Raw genomic sequence first — 17523 nt, forward strand, 5'->3', positions numbered from 1 at the left:
ATAAAATGACTTAGGTGATCAGTGAAATACTTGCACAACAAATGAGAGATATGTTTAATAAATAACAATCATTTATGATTAGCCATAGTAGCTGTCTCAGAACATTACCTTTATTGAAAGATTTCTTGAAACCTTAGCAAAGTCAGCATTCAACTTCCAGTTTCCATGTTTTTAACTTGGTAATTTCTTCTTCTAAGAATGAAAATTGAAAGTGTATCTGCTTGTTGAGCATGTACCGAGTGTTATGCCCAAGTTTTCGTGTCCAAGAGACCACCAAGGAGCCAACACCAATGCAATCACATGAGGGTTTAATTGACAAGCTTAAGCTTGGGCCCAAGTATACCCGACACAGTGGAGTAGGGACTTGGACTCCGAGGTGACATGCTTAAGCTTGGGCCCAAGTATACCCAACACAGCAGAGTAGGGACTTGGACCCCTAACTGGATTACAGTCAGAGTTTTTAAAGGCAGAGTGGGGGTGGACTCAGCAGTAGTTAATTGGGCCACGACTGCTGGCTCAGCAGTAGGTGAGGACAAAGGGGATGTTCAGAAGGGCTATCAGGGTAAAAAAGACTGTCAGGATATTGGAGTCCTGGTTATTATCAAATCAAGGCCGTTTCTCCCTCTGATGAGGCACTAACATGATGACAATTGGGAGGTTCCTGGTAGCATGTCACATTTCTCCTATCAAGTGTTCTTGTTAGTGAGATTTAGGTTTAACTTTGTTTCCATTTTCTTCCACCTCAACATCAGCCTCCTTCAGTTTTATGGAGGGCAGGGCGATGTTAGGGCTAGACTTGAGGTGGGTACAGCCTTGTTTTTCTTGGCCTCCACACCGAGGGATCAGAAAAGTAGCTTAGAGTGCTTCCAAACCTTCTCGAATAAAACTAACAGATTCACATTCTCAGCCTACTAATTTCATCCCAGTTCTTCTGACTTTCAAGAACCCCCTTTGCATTGACCCCATATCCAACCATGGTAATGATGATGGTGGTAGGTGGTCACACCTACCAGGCAGTATGATGGACACATGCAACCTATGAAGAAGAAACTATCATCCTTCCCATTTTACACACAGGAAACTGAGTATCAGAGATGTTCAGATACTTGCTCCGAAACTAGTGGACGGACTGGGATTCAGGCGAAGCAATCTGATGTCAGAAACATAATGCTTCTCTCATTCTAGAGTAGATACTGACACACCCATGGCTGAATCTCAATTTTCTAGCCACTGCGTCTTTCTGTTTGACCTGCTTGGGGCTTTTATTTGTTTGTTTTCTTTCCTTTCATTTTGTTTTGTTTTATAATTTGCTTTAAAGTTATGAGCTTTCAAGTTCACTAGAATTTGACACCAATTCAACAGTTTTATGCCCAGTCGCTTCAAGAATTTGTGTTATCTTTCTGACCTTTCTCTGAAATGCAATTGAATTTTTGGAGGCATTCCTATGCCTCATTTAATGAATTTTTTTTTACCATGTTCATCCAGTAAGGAACGGTAGGGCTGGTGGGGGAAGGAGTAAGGAGGAAAAGTAGCTGGCATTTGTGTAGTCATTGCATTGATTCCTTTGTATAAAAATATGTATTTAATCCTTATAACAACCCGAGACAGGTTTCATTACCCCCACTTTACATGTGAGGATATTAGTCCTAAAGAGTTTAAATAACAAGTCCAAGGTCATAGAATTATTGAGATAAAAGAGAACAGATTCAAATTGGGTCTACTGGATTCCACATTGGAGGCCCGTTCCCATATCCTTTTCACTAGCGATGAACTCACTCTACTATTGAAACTCGCTGGTTTTATTTTCACTCTTTTCTGTTCATTAGAAATAATATTCCACATATCTTGTTGTATTAGTCAGGTTAAGTTAGATTATGTGATGGTAATAAATTAACCCCCAAATCTCGGTTTAACTTCATGAATCTTTTCCATATTACTTAGGCAAAGCAGTTATATGGGCGTAGAGGCTCCCTCAGGGATACCAGCTGATGGAAATTTCCACCACTGGATGTGCCACTGGTCACTACAGCAGAGGAAGAGTACTGGAAACTCTTAAGCTTGATATTATATTCTTTAATACATAATTAGTCATATGACAGCTTATTTTTCGGGTAGTCAAAAATCTCTCTACTTTCTTCTTCCCACACCTAGAACATGCTTCTCTCCTCCCAATATAAAGAACCCAAACATCGGGGTTTCTAGCAATGCATAATAGCCTTGGCATCAAATTGAGTGGTCATTCTTCATTGTCTAGGTTCCTGTTAGTTACATAGACAGGAAATCCACAGATGCTGTGCCCTGAAGCACACATCTGATACAAGGTGCCAGATAACCAAGGTGAGGGATTAAAGTTGGAGTCATGCAATGCAGCAGTCAGGTCTGTGCTGCAACACCACTGGGCCAATGTTGTCAAGAACAGCACCCCCAAGGATAGGGAGGAATTTTTAATTTGGCTCTGATTGTGCTTTCTGGTTAAGTACTCTGATTCATTGTTTTCCATGATCCCTGTGCACCGGTCTGGGAGGTTCTCTGTGGTCCCTTATCCTCTGTACCACATACAAAAATGACTGTTGAGGTACTGTAGTCCTTATCCATTAGAAGGTTGTGGCCCCAGATGTGCTAGCCCAAGCCTGTCACTCAGAGATGTAGTAGACTTCATATTTGTTTGTTTCCTGTCATTTGCAGGTACAAGGAATACCGCCGTCCCCAATACATACAGGCCTTTTTAGAAACTTGGTCCTCACATTTGTTACATTTCTTTATCTTCTTGACACCAAAACTGCTGTCTCCTGACAGTTAAAGGTGGGTACGCCGAGTTTGCTTGAAACAGAAGGTAGAAGGGACTTGCTTAATATGAGCTTTGCCCTGAAATAATTAATCAATTGATAAGCTTTTCTGAATATCATATCCTTAATCTGATATTTCTCCTGTGGTACATTAATCCATTGAAGGATTGTGACAGCTGTTTTGAAGGTCACGGCCTTCAACTAATCTTTCCTAAAGGTTGGAATTGTCATTCAAAATTGTCTTTCTCAATATTGGCAGGTCAAGCATTTCTGGAATTTTTCTATTTGCTTCTCTTTCTCTTTGCAACCAGCCAGCTCTTTTGCGGGTTTCTCTCTTTCTTTCTGGAATCCCAAGGCAAATGCAGAAAATAACCACAAATACACACTACAATCATTTTGTTTTCCACCGCCATTCCCCCAGAGGAATCGTTCATCCGCTGTACCATCTCCCTTGCAAGTTACCGCAGAGCACAGTTTTATCAAATGTCTGGCCATTGCAGAGCAAGAATGGCTATTAACTCCAGCCCCTTTGCTTAGTGGGCCTTGCCCTTTATCATTTTTAGTTTTTCAGGGACCACATCCCACCACTGGTACTAATTTTATCATTAATTAGGACAGGCTAGATACACTACATTACAAATTAACCTCTAAGCGCCAGGGCCTTTGCACAAGTGCTTGCTGCCTTTCCACGCTGCATAGCCAACACAGTTAGGCGGGGGCGTGCCCTATGTGGTCTCTCAGGAATCCAAATAGAGTGAAGTCTGTAATCCAACCTGTCACTGCTACAAGGGAAGAGAGAAGCCTGGAGAATTCACATGGCTCTTCTGTGCTTTAGCCTGGAAGCAATACACATCACGTTCGCTCAGAATGGGTTACATATGGATCTGCTTAACTGCACAAGTGCTGGAAAGCTGAGAAACCTGAAACATTTGCCGAGCACTCCTGTTTCTGTCATGTGTGCCTTCTAAAAATCTAGCATCAGGTCTATGATTCGAAGTCCTAGCTTCAGTATTATTTCAGTGTCCCCGAGGAAAGCAACATCCATAAAGACTCTCCCCACCCACCCCATTCCCTCCCTGCAAATGGAACATCTTCTCAAGCAACCTGAAAGTTTGCTTAAAATTCTATACGGGAATGGGGTTGACTCTGGTCGCAGTGAAACATGCCTCAGTAAAAATGAATGGTTTTGCCTCCACTGTAACTGTAGTGTAGGTCCATTTGACTAAAACTTGCATACATCCTAAGACATTTTGAAGAATTTCTTCCTTTTTAAAGCTGCTATATTTACTGACATTTCTACCCCCTGGGACTCTGGTTCTCTTGTTTATTAGAGCTGCTAAAATGAAAGTTTGCCACCTGATTAATTTTAATAGTTTAGCCAGAAACCTGTGGATAATGTATATTGGCTGCCAAGCTTGAGATAAATTCTGTTGGCTCCGTTGCAAAGATTTTGGCAGAAATAAAGTCTGCCCTTTGCAAGAAAGACGCACAGAGGAGCTGGAGGGATGGAATTTCAAAAGCAAGTATGAAGCAAAAGACTCTTTTGTCTTTCTTTGTGACTTCCCTCTGCTACCAGGATCTGTAAACCTATTCAGCAATTCCTTTTTAGACCTCGTATGTTTCATTTTAGCATTATAGTTAAGGAAGAGATGTAAGCCTTTTGTGTATGGCTGGACCCAATTCAAAGCAGAAAGACTTCAGAGGTGGCTTGGTGAAACCAGCTGTAGGTTGTGATTTTTAAAGAGATTTGGACAACTAAACAGCATCTTAAGGCACCAGGAGTTTACAATGGGAGATTTGTATTGGAAGAAATCACAGTTGTATGATTTATTCACCTCTTAGTTTTGTTTTTTTTTGTTGTTGTTTTTATTTTTGTTTTCCAGTGCTGATTCTTCCTCAAGACCTGCTACATAATTTGCAGGACTCAGTGCAAAATAACAAGGCTGATCCCCTTATTCAAAAATCAAGGGGAAAATGTCATTAGAAGTATTAAAATATAAAGTTTTTTCCTCCTCTTTGTGGTCCTCCCCTTTATTTACTATTCAATTCCAAGTAAAGGAAAGTTACAATTTTAAATGATCAGCATGGATCTTTCCATCTTTGCATCATGAAATGCCACTTCTAAATGCAAATATCAGAGCATTTAACTTGTACGCAGAATCACTGAAATTATACAATTGTAATTTGTGGTTTATCCCCAGAGACTGCCTGGAACTGGCAGAAATGAAAATTACAAGCCAGACTCAGGAAGGCTGTCATGAGGGACAGGGGATGCTCTCAGGCATGGAGCAATCCAAGGAAGATCCCTTAGGCATGAGGATATTTGTAGGGTGAACCAGGATCTCTCAGGCACCCAGGCTCTGACAGATGATACAGGCCATGTGCACACTTGCTCTGCCTAACAGCAGCCTGAACCACTTACCATGCATTGGCCAGGAAAGCATCTTGAAAAGTTGAGCCAGATATCTCCCCTCCTACAGGCCCATCTTCTCAGTCCCATGTATGGGCAACCCCCAAGGATGCTGTAATCTGCATATCTGGATGCCCTTGGCACCTGGACTGGGGACAGGTTAGAAGCTCTCCACTTACTCACCACTGAGCTCTCAGGGCATGGGCAGTAACTACTAAGCCTAGTCCCATCTATGCCAGGACCAGAATGTAGCAAGGAAACCAGCATGGGGAAGGAGAGGCTAGGCAAGGCAGAAGACAAAGGTAAGGGGAGCTGAGAATTTGTCCTGAAGAGGCATTTAGAGCCAGGACCATGTGAGCTAAGAGGGCCAAGCTTAAGCTCCATTACTTTATTGGGCTCTGTTTATTGATGCAAATTCAAAGGTAAAATTATTAAGAATTTCAAGACAGCAACAACAGAACACTAAAATCTAAGCATAGGTCCTTCTGAGGCCAGGCTCTGTGCAACTGCAGTAGGCCCCCCCAGAGCCAACCCTGTCCTTTTTTAGGAAGTGGTCTACCTGCTCTCATTCAACAGGTGTGAGAGTGGTGACCAGTAACTGAAGTTGTGATATGGTGTATGTCAGACTTTGAAGATGAAGAGATGTCATTAAACAAACTGTCTTCAAGAAAAAATATACGTAATATATATGTATTTACATATATATGTATATGTATTTACATATAATATAATATTTTATATTATATTATATATATTATATATTATATAGAAAATATTCTATTATATATAAAATGTTATATATAAATATATATAACATATAACTATTATAAATATGATATATAAATATAAATATTTATATATAATATATAATATATAAATATTTACATATATTATGTATAATTTATATAATATATAATATTTATATAATATATAAATTATATATAAAATATATAAATTATATATATATAAGATGTATATAAAGATATATATAAAATATATATTTTATAATATAAATATAATATAAATATAAATATTTATAAATATTTTATATATTTTAATATATTTTATATATTAAATATAAATATAAATATAAAATATATATTTATGTAAAATATAAAAATATATAAATATATATGATTTATATAAATTTATATATAAATTATATATGTTATATATAATATAAATTTATATATAAATTTATATATTATATATAAATATGTAAATATATAAAATGTTATATATAAATATATATAATATATAAATGTTATATATAAATATATAAATAATATCTAAATATATAATATCTAAATATATATTTAGATATTATAAATTAAATATTATAAATAAAAATTATATATATTTATATATAAATATATATAATATATAAAATAAAATATATAATATATAATATATATTTTTATGTATTATAAATTAAAAATTATATATATATAACATTTTATATATATAATGGAATATTACTTAGGCATCAAAAGGAATGAAATCTTGCCATTTGCATTGATGTGGCTAGCATCAGAGGTTATTATGCTAAGTGAGGTAAGTCAGTCAGAGAAAGACAAATACGTGATTTCATATGTGGAATTTAAGAAAGAAAACAGCTGAACATAATAAGACAAAATTAGAGAGGGAGACAAACTCTAAGAGATTCTGAACTTTAGGAAACAAACTCAGGGTTGCTGGAGGGGAGAGGAGTGGGGGGATGGGGTAACTGGATGATGGGCATTAAGGAAGGCACGTGATGTGATGAGCACTCGGTGTTATACACAACTGAGGATTCACCAGACTCTACCTCTGAAACTAATAGTACACTACATGTTGCTTGACTAGAAAGAAAAGGGAATAAAAGAAGGAAAGGAGGGAGGGGCAGGCAGGCAGGCAGGCAGGAAGACGGGAGGAAATCTACTTTAGGAGAGTAACACACACTATATCTCTTCAGGTAAAGGAGAGAATACAACTTTCCCTGCTCATTTGGAATTACCTTTGTTCAGTTCTGTGCTGTATTTAGGATAAGTAAGTTTATTCAGCAATAAAATTTAGCTCTGAAATTTCAGTGGTGTAACATCAAAAGGTTGATCTCTTACTCATGGTGTGTACATACCAGGAGCGAGCAGGGAGTTTTGATTCATACTGTATTCAGGGATCCAGGCTGGCAGAGGCCCTACCATTCCATGTCTGTGCCCTCTGGAAGCAGGGCCTCTGAAGTCAGTGTTGCCAGAGAAGAGAGCAGTGAAAGTTTGGGCACCACGATTCGGATGATTTAGCCTAGAGGTGGGAAGGCCACTTCTGTTTACAGGGAATTAGCTAGAATTAGTGTCAATACAGTAGCTCTGTATGACTAAAGGAGGCCTGAGCAATGTGGAGAGCCCCGTGTTTGGTGAACAAAAGTTGCCTCTGCCATGATTTTCATAGCATTAAACGTTATGTCATTTCAGGGGTGATGGCCTATTGTGTTCATGGCTGGGAGTTAGACCCAGCTCTCTCTTGGTCAATCTCTTTTCCCTGACAGTTGTGATTATGAGATCTTCTAACTATACTGAGCCAAAGTTTCTTCAGTGTAATGTAGAGATAATAAAGGCCAGGTCACAATATTATTATAGGTGTCTGTGAAAGCCCTAAAATCATCACAAGCTATTCAAATAATGATATACTATTGTAAATCAGACTGAAAGAAAACCAAAGAGATACATTCATCTTGTCCTAAACATCAAAATTCTCAAAAAGATATTTAATGCATTATTTCTTGGACGACTGAGGGGGAAATAAGTTAGACACTGTTATTAGTCATCAATTATTACATACCAAATTACTCCAGAAGTTAGTAGCTTAAGCCGACAAAATTTATCATCCCACAGTTCCTGTGGGTCAGGAATCCAGTCCTAGCTTAGTTGTGCCTTCTGGTTCAGCGACTCTCACAAAGCTAAAACAAGGATGTCAGCTAGCACTGTCGTCATTTCAAGGCTCAACTAGGGAAAGATTTGTTTCCAAGCTCACTCCTGGTCCTTGGCAGAATTTACCTCTTCCTTGGCAACCAAACAGATGGTCTCACTTCTTAGAGCAATTCCTAACATGGCATCTTGCTCCACCAGAATTGGTGAAGGAGAGGTTCCAGATAGATGGACAGATAGATAAACAAACAGATACAATAAGAAAAGAGAAGGATCGGGGCACCTGGGTGGCTCACTGGGTTAAAGCCTCTGCCTTCAGCTTAGGTCATGATCCCAGGGTCCTGGGACCCAGCCCCTCATCGGGCTCTCTGCTCAGCAGGGAGCCTACTTCCTCCTCTCTCTGCCTGCCTCTCTGCCTGTCAAATAAATAAATAAAATCTTAAAAAAAAAAAAAAAAAGAGAGAGAGAAGATCAAGAATGAAGTTAGTCTTTTATAACCGTCTCTGTGTGACACCCCATCACTGGCACCATTCTTTAGCGCAAGTGTATTCTATTCCATTCTTTAGAAGCCAGTTGCTAGGTCCAGCCCCTAATCAAAGAGAGGGGATTGCCCAAGAACTTAAATGCTAAGAGACTGGGATCATTGGGAGACATTTTAGAAACTACTTATCACAAACACTTTAGTCTAACTTTTCCTTCTTTATAAGAAAGAAAAGAGGTTGTAAACATCCCCATCCCCATCTATCACTGCCTTTGTGTACTTCTGACTCACTCAAGCTCAGCTATAAAAACCGTCTCTTAACTGACGTGTGTGGTTCATTTGCACCTTGTCCTATCACCTTCCCATATTTGCCATGATCAGAAGGAGCCTTCCAGAAGCATTGATTGTTATTTTATTTTTATTTTACTCTACTCAAAATTATAATATGTAAAGAAATAGTCTATGTATTGCAAAGAGTTTCCTACATACTAGAGACTTTTCTAGTCTAATTTAACATTAGATGATATATTCATTTCAGGTGCACAATATAGTGATTCAGCAATTCCATCTATTACTCAATGCTCTTAATAAGCGTACTCTTTTTTTTTTTTCTTAAGACTTTATTTATTTATTTGACAGACAGAGATCACAATTGGGCAGAGAGGCAGGCAGAGAGAGAGGAAGGGAAGCAGGCTCCCTCCTGAGCAGAGAGAGAGCCCGATGCGGCCCTCGATCCCAGGACTCTGGGATCATGACCTGAGCTGAAGGCAGAGGATTTACCACTTAGCCACCCAGGTGCCCCTTAATAAGCATACTCTTAATCCCCTTCACCTATTTTGCCAATCTCCCCACTCACCCCTCTTATGGTAACGATTAGTTTGTTCTCTATAGGTAAGAGGAGTTTTTTTGGGTGTCACTTTTTCCCCCTTTGTTCAGTTGCTTTATTTCTTAAATTCCACATATAAGCAAAATCATAGTATTTGTCTTTCTCTGTCTTATTTTGCTTAGCATTATACTCTCTAGATATACCAATATTGTTGCAAATGGCAAGATTGCATGCCTTTTTATGGTTGGATAATATTCCACATTTTCTTTTTCCATTCATCTATGGATGAACACCTAATGTTGCTTCAAAATCTTGGCTATTGTATATCATGCTGCAAGAAACATAGAGGTACATGTATCCCTTTGATTAGTGTTTTTGCATTCTTTGGGTAAATGCACATAAGTCTGACTACTGGATTGTGGGGTAGATTTATTTTTAATTTTTTGTGGAACTTCCATACTGTCTTCTACAGTGACTACCAGTTTCCATTCCCACCAACAGTGCAGGAGGATTCCTATGTCTCCATATCCTCACCACCACTTTTTTCTTGTGGTTTTGATTCTAGCCATTCTGACAGGTATGAAGTGATACCTCATTGTGGCATTGATTTGCATTTCCCTGATGATGAGTGTTATTGAGTATCTTTTCATGTGTCTGTTGGCCATCTGGATGTCTTCTTTGGAGAAATGTGGGTTCATGTCTTCTCCCCACTTATAATCAGATTATTTTTGGAAGACATTAAGTTTCATGGGTTCTTTATATATTTTGGATACTACCCCTCTCTTGGATATGTCAGTGGTTGTTTTTTAGTTTTGTTGGTTGTTTCCTTCACACTGTGCAGAAGATTTTTATTTTGATGTAGTCCCGAGAGTATATATTTGCTTTTGTATCCCTTGCCTCAGGAGACATATCTAGAAAGATGTTGTTATGGCTGATGTCAGAGAAATTACTGCCTATGCTTTCTTCTAGGATTTTTATGGTTTCAGATTTCACATTTAGATCCTTTATCCATTTTGAGTTTATTTTTCTGTCCAGTTTCATTCTTTTGCATGTAGCTGTCCAGTTTTCCAATACCATTTATTGAGGAGAGTTTTTCTCATTGTCTATTTTTTCTTGCTTTCTCGAGGATTAATTGACCATGTAATTGTGGTTTTATTTTGGGGCATTCTGTTCTTTTTCATTAATCTATGTGTCTATTTTTGTGCCAGTACCATGCTGTTTTGATTACTTACTTGAAGTCTGGAATTGTGGTACCTTCAATTTCTTCTTTTTCAAGATTGCTTTGGCTATTTGTGGTCTTTTGTGATTACATACAAATTTTAGGATTATTTGTTCTAGTTCTGTGAAAAATGCTATTGACATTTTTTATAGGGATTGTATTAAATCTGCAGATTTCTTTGGGTAGTATAGACATTTTAATAATATTTGTTCTTCGATTCTATGAGCATCTAGTGTCTGCATTTGTTTGTGTTGTCTTCAGTTTCTTTCATCATCTTTTATAGTTTGCAGAGTATAGGTCTTTCACCTCTTTGGTTAAATTGAAGGTATTTTATTATTTTTGGTGAGATTGTAAATGGGATTGTTTTCTTAATTTCTTTTTCTGTGGCTTCATTGGTAGTATATAGAAATTCAATGGATTTCTCTACATTGATTTTGTATCCTATGACCTTACTGAATTCTTTATTAGTTCTATGAGTTTTCTGGTAGTTTTTAGACTTTCTACATACAGCATCATGTCATCTGCAAATAGTAAAAGTTTTACCTCCTCCTTATCAATTTGGATGTCTTTTATTCCTTTTTCTTGTGTGATCACTGTGGCTAGGACTTCCAGTACTATACTGAATAAAAGTGGTAAGAATGGGCATCATTGTCTTGTGCTTGATCTTAGGGGAAAAGCTCTCAGGTTTTCACCATTGAGTATGATGTTGGCTGTGGGTTTTTCATACATGGTCTTTACTATGTTGAAGTATGTTTTCTCTAAACCTACTTTCTTGGAGGTTTTTATCATGAATGGGTGTTGTATTTTGTCAAATGCTTTTTCTGTATCTAATGAATTTTTTTTTATCCGTTCACTTATTGATGTTATATCACATTGATTTGCAAATATTGAACCACACTTGAATCATAGGAAAAAATCCCCCTTGATCGTGAGTGATTATTTTAAGGTATTGTTGGATTTTGTCTGTTATGTTCATTAGAGATACTGGCCTGTAGTTCTGTCTTTCTTGGAATGTATCTCTGGTTTTGAAATCAGGGTAATGTAGGCCTCATAGAATTAATTTGGAAGTTTTCCTTCCTCTTCTATTTTTGGGACAAAGATTGAGAAGAATCTTTTCTTCTATCACCATAGGTGGCAGAATTCACCACCTATGAAGTTATCTGGTTCTCCACTTTTGTTTGTTGATAGTGTTTTGATTACTGATTCAGTTTCATTACTGGTAGTCAGTCTATTCAACTTTTCTATTTCTTCTTGCTTCAATTTTTGTAGCTTATATGTTGGAAGGGATATATCCATTTCTCCTATGTTGTCCATGTCTGGCATATAATTGTCCAATTTCTGGCATATAATTTTCCATAAATTCTTTGTATGTCTGTAGTGTCAGCTGTTATTTCTCCTCTTTCATTTCTGATTTTATTTGAGTTCTCTTTCTCTCTCTTTTTGATGAGTCTTGCTTGAGGTTATCAGTTTCCTTGGTCTTTTCAAAGAACCAGCTCCTGGTTTCATTAATCTGTTCTATTGTGTTTTTTGTTTGTTTCTGTATCATTTATTTCTGTTTTAATCTTTATTATTTCCTTCCTTCTGTGGGATTTGGATTTTGTTTCTTTTTATTCTTTCTAGCTCCTATAGGTGTAATGTTAGTTTGTTTGTGATTTTTCTTTCTTCTTGAAGTAGGCCTGTATTGCTATGAACTTTCCTCTTAGAACTGCTTTTGCTGCATCCCAAAGACTTTGGAACATTCTGTTTTCATTTTCACTTGACTCCATTTGTTTTTAAAAATTCCTCTTTAATTTATTGGTTGACCCATTCTTTGTTTTGTATCATGTTATTTAACTTCCATGTATTTTGCTCTTTCCCAGTTTTTACTTGTGATTGACTCCTAGTTTCATTGTGTTTTGGTCGTAACAAATGGTATAACTTCACTCATCTTGAAATTGTTGAGACTTGTTTTGTGATCTACCATTTGATCTATTCTGGAGAATATTCCATATGCTCTGAATGTGTATTTTGATGTTTTAGAATGGAATATTCTGACTGCATCTGTTAAATCCATTTGATCCAATGTGTCATTTAAAGCCATTGTTTCCTTGTTGATTTTCTGTTTACATGATATGTCCATTGTTGTGACTGGAGTATTAAAGTCCCCTGCTATTATTGTATTACTATCAATCAGTTCCTTTAAGTTTTTTTTTTTTTAACTGTTTTAGGTATTTGAATGTTCCCATGTTGGGTGCATAAATATTTACAATTATTACATCTTCTTGTTGGATTGTCCTGTTAATGAGTACACATTGTCCTTCTTTGTCTCTTGTTACAGTCTTTGTTTTAAAGATAACTTTGTCTGATAAAAAATTATTATTTTTTTTTTTTAAAGATTTTATTTATTTGTCAGAGAGAGGGAGAGAGAGCGAGCACAGGCAGACAGAATGGCAGGCAGAGACAGAGGGAGAAGCAGGCTCCCTGCCGAGCAAGGAGCCTGATGTGGGACTCGATCCTAGGACACTGGGATCATGACCTGAGCCGAAGGCAGCTGCTTAACCAACTGAGCCACCCAGGCGTCCCTGGAATGAGTCTCTTATAGGCAGCATACAGATGGGTCTTTTTGTTGTTGTTGTTAATCCATTCTGTCTTTTGATAGGAGCATTTATTCCATTTATATTCAAAGTAGTTATGATAGATGTGTATTTACTGCCATTTTATTGTTTGTTTTGTGTTTGTTTTTGTGGATCTTCTCTGATTCTTTCTTCCCTTGCTCTTTTCTTTCATCCGAATTTGGCTCTTGGTAGTGATATACTTGGATTCCTTCTCTTTATTTTTTACATATCTATTACTGGTTTTTGATTTGCAGTTACCATTAGGTTTGTATATAATATCTTCCTTATACCCATCTGTCTTAAGTTGATGGTCATTTAAGTTAGAACCCTTTTTGTTCTTCTATCCTCCCCAGTTTAGATATATGGTGTCACACTTTCATGTTCATTTTTGTGAATCCTTTGAAATACAGCTAAAATTTTTGAACTCTCGTATCTCTGAAAAGACTGTTCTTTCGATTCAAAATAGACTGAGTATAGGAGTATTCTTCTATTTTCTTACTCTAACTCCTTCCACTTCATGTACATTTCATAGACCAGCAGTTATGTAATTGTTGATGAAGTTATACTAAAAACTGAGCTAATTTGGAATCTAAAGATAAATGTAGGCAGAATTCTCTTTAACATCATGTTTTAACCTATCAAATGGGTGGATTTTGCTGTTGTTGTTGTTATTTTTTTTGCTATAGTCAAGGAGAACTTTTAAAAAATACTATGGCCTGATAAACTTTCCTTATATTTCTTCTCATATCTATTGCTAAACCAACATTATTACATTATAATCTTTGCATGACTATCATTCTATGTAGAATGTGTTATGGCTTACATATAACTTTGACATACACCATCTAATTTTATCACAATGTAAGTTGCCTAAAGATTAACAAGAGATATATTTAAATCTCTTCCAAATATTTCTGCATTCAGCATTATGTATATACATATATATTCCTTGTTTTTTCTTTATTTTTTAAATTTAATGCAGAACTTGAAGTCATTTTTTTAAAGATTTTATTTATTTATTTAACACAGAGAGAGAGAGAGAGAGATCACAAGTAAGCAGAGAGGCAGTCAGAGAGAGGGGTAAACAGGACCCTGAGATCATGACTGAGCAGAAGGTACAGGCTTAACCCACTGAGCCACCCAGGCTCCCCAGGACTTGAACTCATCACCCTGAGATCAAGACCAGAGCTGAGATTAAATCAGATGTTCAAGTGACTGAGCCACCCAGGTACCCAATGTACATTTACTTCTTAAACTACCACCAACTCACCTGACTACCTCTTTGAGCCATTTTTTTTTAAATCTGAAAAGATCAAATGACTGTGAGAAATATATTTTTCCAAATTTATCTAATATACCAGTTCAGGGGCACCTGACTGGCTCAGTGAGTTAAAGCCTCAGCCTTCAGCTGAGGTCATGATCCCAGGATCTTGTGATTGAACCCCACATCGGGCTCTCTGCTCAGCAAGGAACCTGCTTCCCCATCTCTCTTCCATGCACTCTGCCTACTTGTGATCTCTGTCTGTCAAATAAATAAGTAAAATATTTAAAAAATAATATATCAGTTCAGTTTTTGTTACTTTTAGATAGAAATTTTTTAAATGAAGTTAAAAATAAAAAACCACAATTCTATAATTAAAAGTGGACCACATTCTCATGATTCATTAAAATTACAAAGTAACAAATGAAAAACTGTTCTTTGGCATGTATGAAAATAGTAATCCAAGAGGTGTTAGAGATATGATGTTTTAGGAATGTTACGATACAAACTGAATGGTATAATAATAATTGTAAATAGTAGAACAATAACAGAAATGTCAGAGTTATGAATAATAAGCCTATAATGGAGAAAAAAAATAAAATCAAAGGTATGAAAGAAGTAAAAAAAAAAAAAAAGAAAAAAGAACAAATAATATACAGGAGAAAGAACAAATAATATACAGGAAAAATAGAAACAAACTACATGGTAGTAGATTCAAATCTAATCATAGCAATAATTGTTCAAAAAGTAAACAGACTAACCATCCCAATTAAAAGGAAGAGATTTGGGGCACCTAGATGGCTCAGTGGGTTAAGCCTCTGCCTTTAGCATAGGTTATGATCTAGGAGTCCTGGGATTGAGACCCTTGTCAGGCTCTCTGCTTGGCAGGGAGCCTGCTTCCCCCAACCCCCACCCCTGCCTGCCTCTCTGTCTACTTGTCATCTCTGTCAAATAAATAAATAAATAATCTTTAGAAAAACAAAGAAAGAGATTTTCAGACTGGATTTTAAGAAAAAAAAATGATACATTAAATCTCTCTTCTCCCTCTCCTCTTTTACCCTTTCTTTCTATACACACACACATATGTATACATATTTGTATACATTATATACATAAATACATATGTTTGTACAAATAAAAAGAAACAACTATAAACACTAATCAAAAAGCTAAAGTATATACATTGATATTAGAGAAATTAGACTTCAGAGCAAGAAATGCAACCAAGGATAAGGAAGGGCATTTAAAAAAAAATAAAGGAATTAATTCACCAACAGGACATAAAATATCTAAATATGCACTTGCTCAATAGCAGAAGTACAAAATACATAAAAGGAAAAGGAATTAAATGGAGAAATATAAAGAGCCATAATTTTAATTGGATATGTTAACACCCATCTTTCAGTGAGTCTTATAATTGACATTTTAGAACATTCCACTCAACAGTAGCAGAATACACCTTTTAAAGTTTACCAATCTTTTACAGTGTACATAGAAGTTCATAAAGATAAACCACATTTGGGACAATTTAAGACAGTTGAAATTATACAAAGTATGTTCTTTGACTTCAACCGTACTAAACTAGAAATCAATACAGAATGTCACCAGAAAAATCCCCCCAAATATTTGGAAATTAAAACATCTAGGGGCGCCTGGGTGGCTCAGTGGGTTAAGCCTCTGCCTTCGGCTCAGGTCATGATCTCAGGTCCTGGGATCGAGCCCCGCATCAGGCTCTCTGCTCAGTGGGGAGCCTGCTTCCTCCTCTCTCTCTGCCTGCCTCTCTGCCTACCTGTGATATCTGTCTGTCAAATAAATAAAAAATAAAAAATCTTAAAAAAAAAACATCTATAAGTAATTCATAGATAAAATAATCACAAAGAAAATTAGAAAATATACTGAATTGAAAGTAAATGAAAATAAAACATCACATTTGTGGAATGAAGCTAAAGTACTGGTTGGTGGAAAATCTATAATATTAATTGTATATATTAGAAAAGAAATAACATTTCAAGTAAATGACCTCAGGTTCCACCTTAAGAAACCAAGGGAAAATGATCATGTAAACTCTAAAGCAATAAAGAAGAAAGGAAATAAGAAATTTATCTTAAGGTAATAGATTAATAAAGTGAAGAACCAAATAGCAATAGAGAAAATAATCTAAAAATGAGTTCTGTGAGTAACAGTCAATAAAATGTATTATCTTCTAGCGAAACTTACAAAGAAATGTTTAAGAGATGACACAAATTAAAAATATTAGGAATAAAAGAGACATTACTACAAATCCTATAGACATTAAAAGATCAGGAAATATTTTTTTTCTTAAAGATTTTATTTATTTGTTTGACAGACAGATCACAATTGGCAGAGACACAGGCAGAGAGAGAGAGAGAGGAGGAAGCAGGCTCCCCGCTGAGCAGAGAGCCTGATGCAGGGCTCGATCCCAGGACCCTGGGATCATGACCTGAGCCGAAGGCAGAGGCTTTAACCCACTGAGCCACCCAGGTGCCCCAAAAGATCAGGAAATATTAAATAAAATTTTTTATGCCAATGAATTTGAAAACTTGGATAAAAGAGACACATTCCTTCGAAGACACTAACTCTAGAGTAAATAAATTGGCTGAATAACCTCATATCTATTAAAGAAATTAAATTCAAAGTTAAGATTCTTCCCACAAGGAAAATTTTAGTCTGAAATGGTTTCACTGGTAAATTCTACTAAACACCTCAGGAAGAAATAATACCAATTCTTCACAATCTGTACCGGAAAACAGAAGAATAACACTTCCCAGCTCATTTTATGAAGGCAGGATTGCCCTGATATCAAAATCAGCAAAGAAATTACGTACTTCTCATCTCACCTTCTCTGTGAACCTTTCTCTGCATCCCACTTCACTGTGACTTCATGTGATCCTTAGCATATAACTCTACTATTGCATTTAGCAACTGTTAATTATCTACTCGCATGTCCCGCTAAATAAACTAAAATCAACTTTAGGATAATCACCATATCCCACTGTTATTGACTGAATATTTGTATGTTGAA

The 17523-nt window shown here is 36.4% G+C and overlaps 1 long non-coding RNA gene across 1 annotated transcript in view; it reads right to left on the bottom strand.

Annotated features, from left to right (window-relative positions):
• LOC309850554 overlaps nt 1–2815 on the bottom strand; it is a 43962-nt gene extending 41147 nt beyond the window's left edge. Inside the window, exon 1 of the long non-coding RNA XR_014304324.1 lies at nt 2718–2815. This is a non-coding gene — a long non-coding RNA (uncharacterized lncRNA). The remainder of the gene's footprint in view (nt 1–2717) is intronic.
• Between the last annotated feature and the right edge of the window lie 14708 nt (nt 2816–17523).

The sequence above is a fragment of the Mustela nivalis genome, assembly GCF_964662115.1.
Source record: "Mustela nivalis genome assembly, chromosome: 17".
Classification (NCBI taxonomy): Eukaryota; Metazoa; Chordata; class Mammalia; order Carnivora; family Mustelidae; genus Mustela; species Mustela nivalis.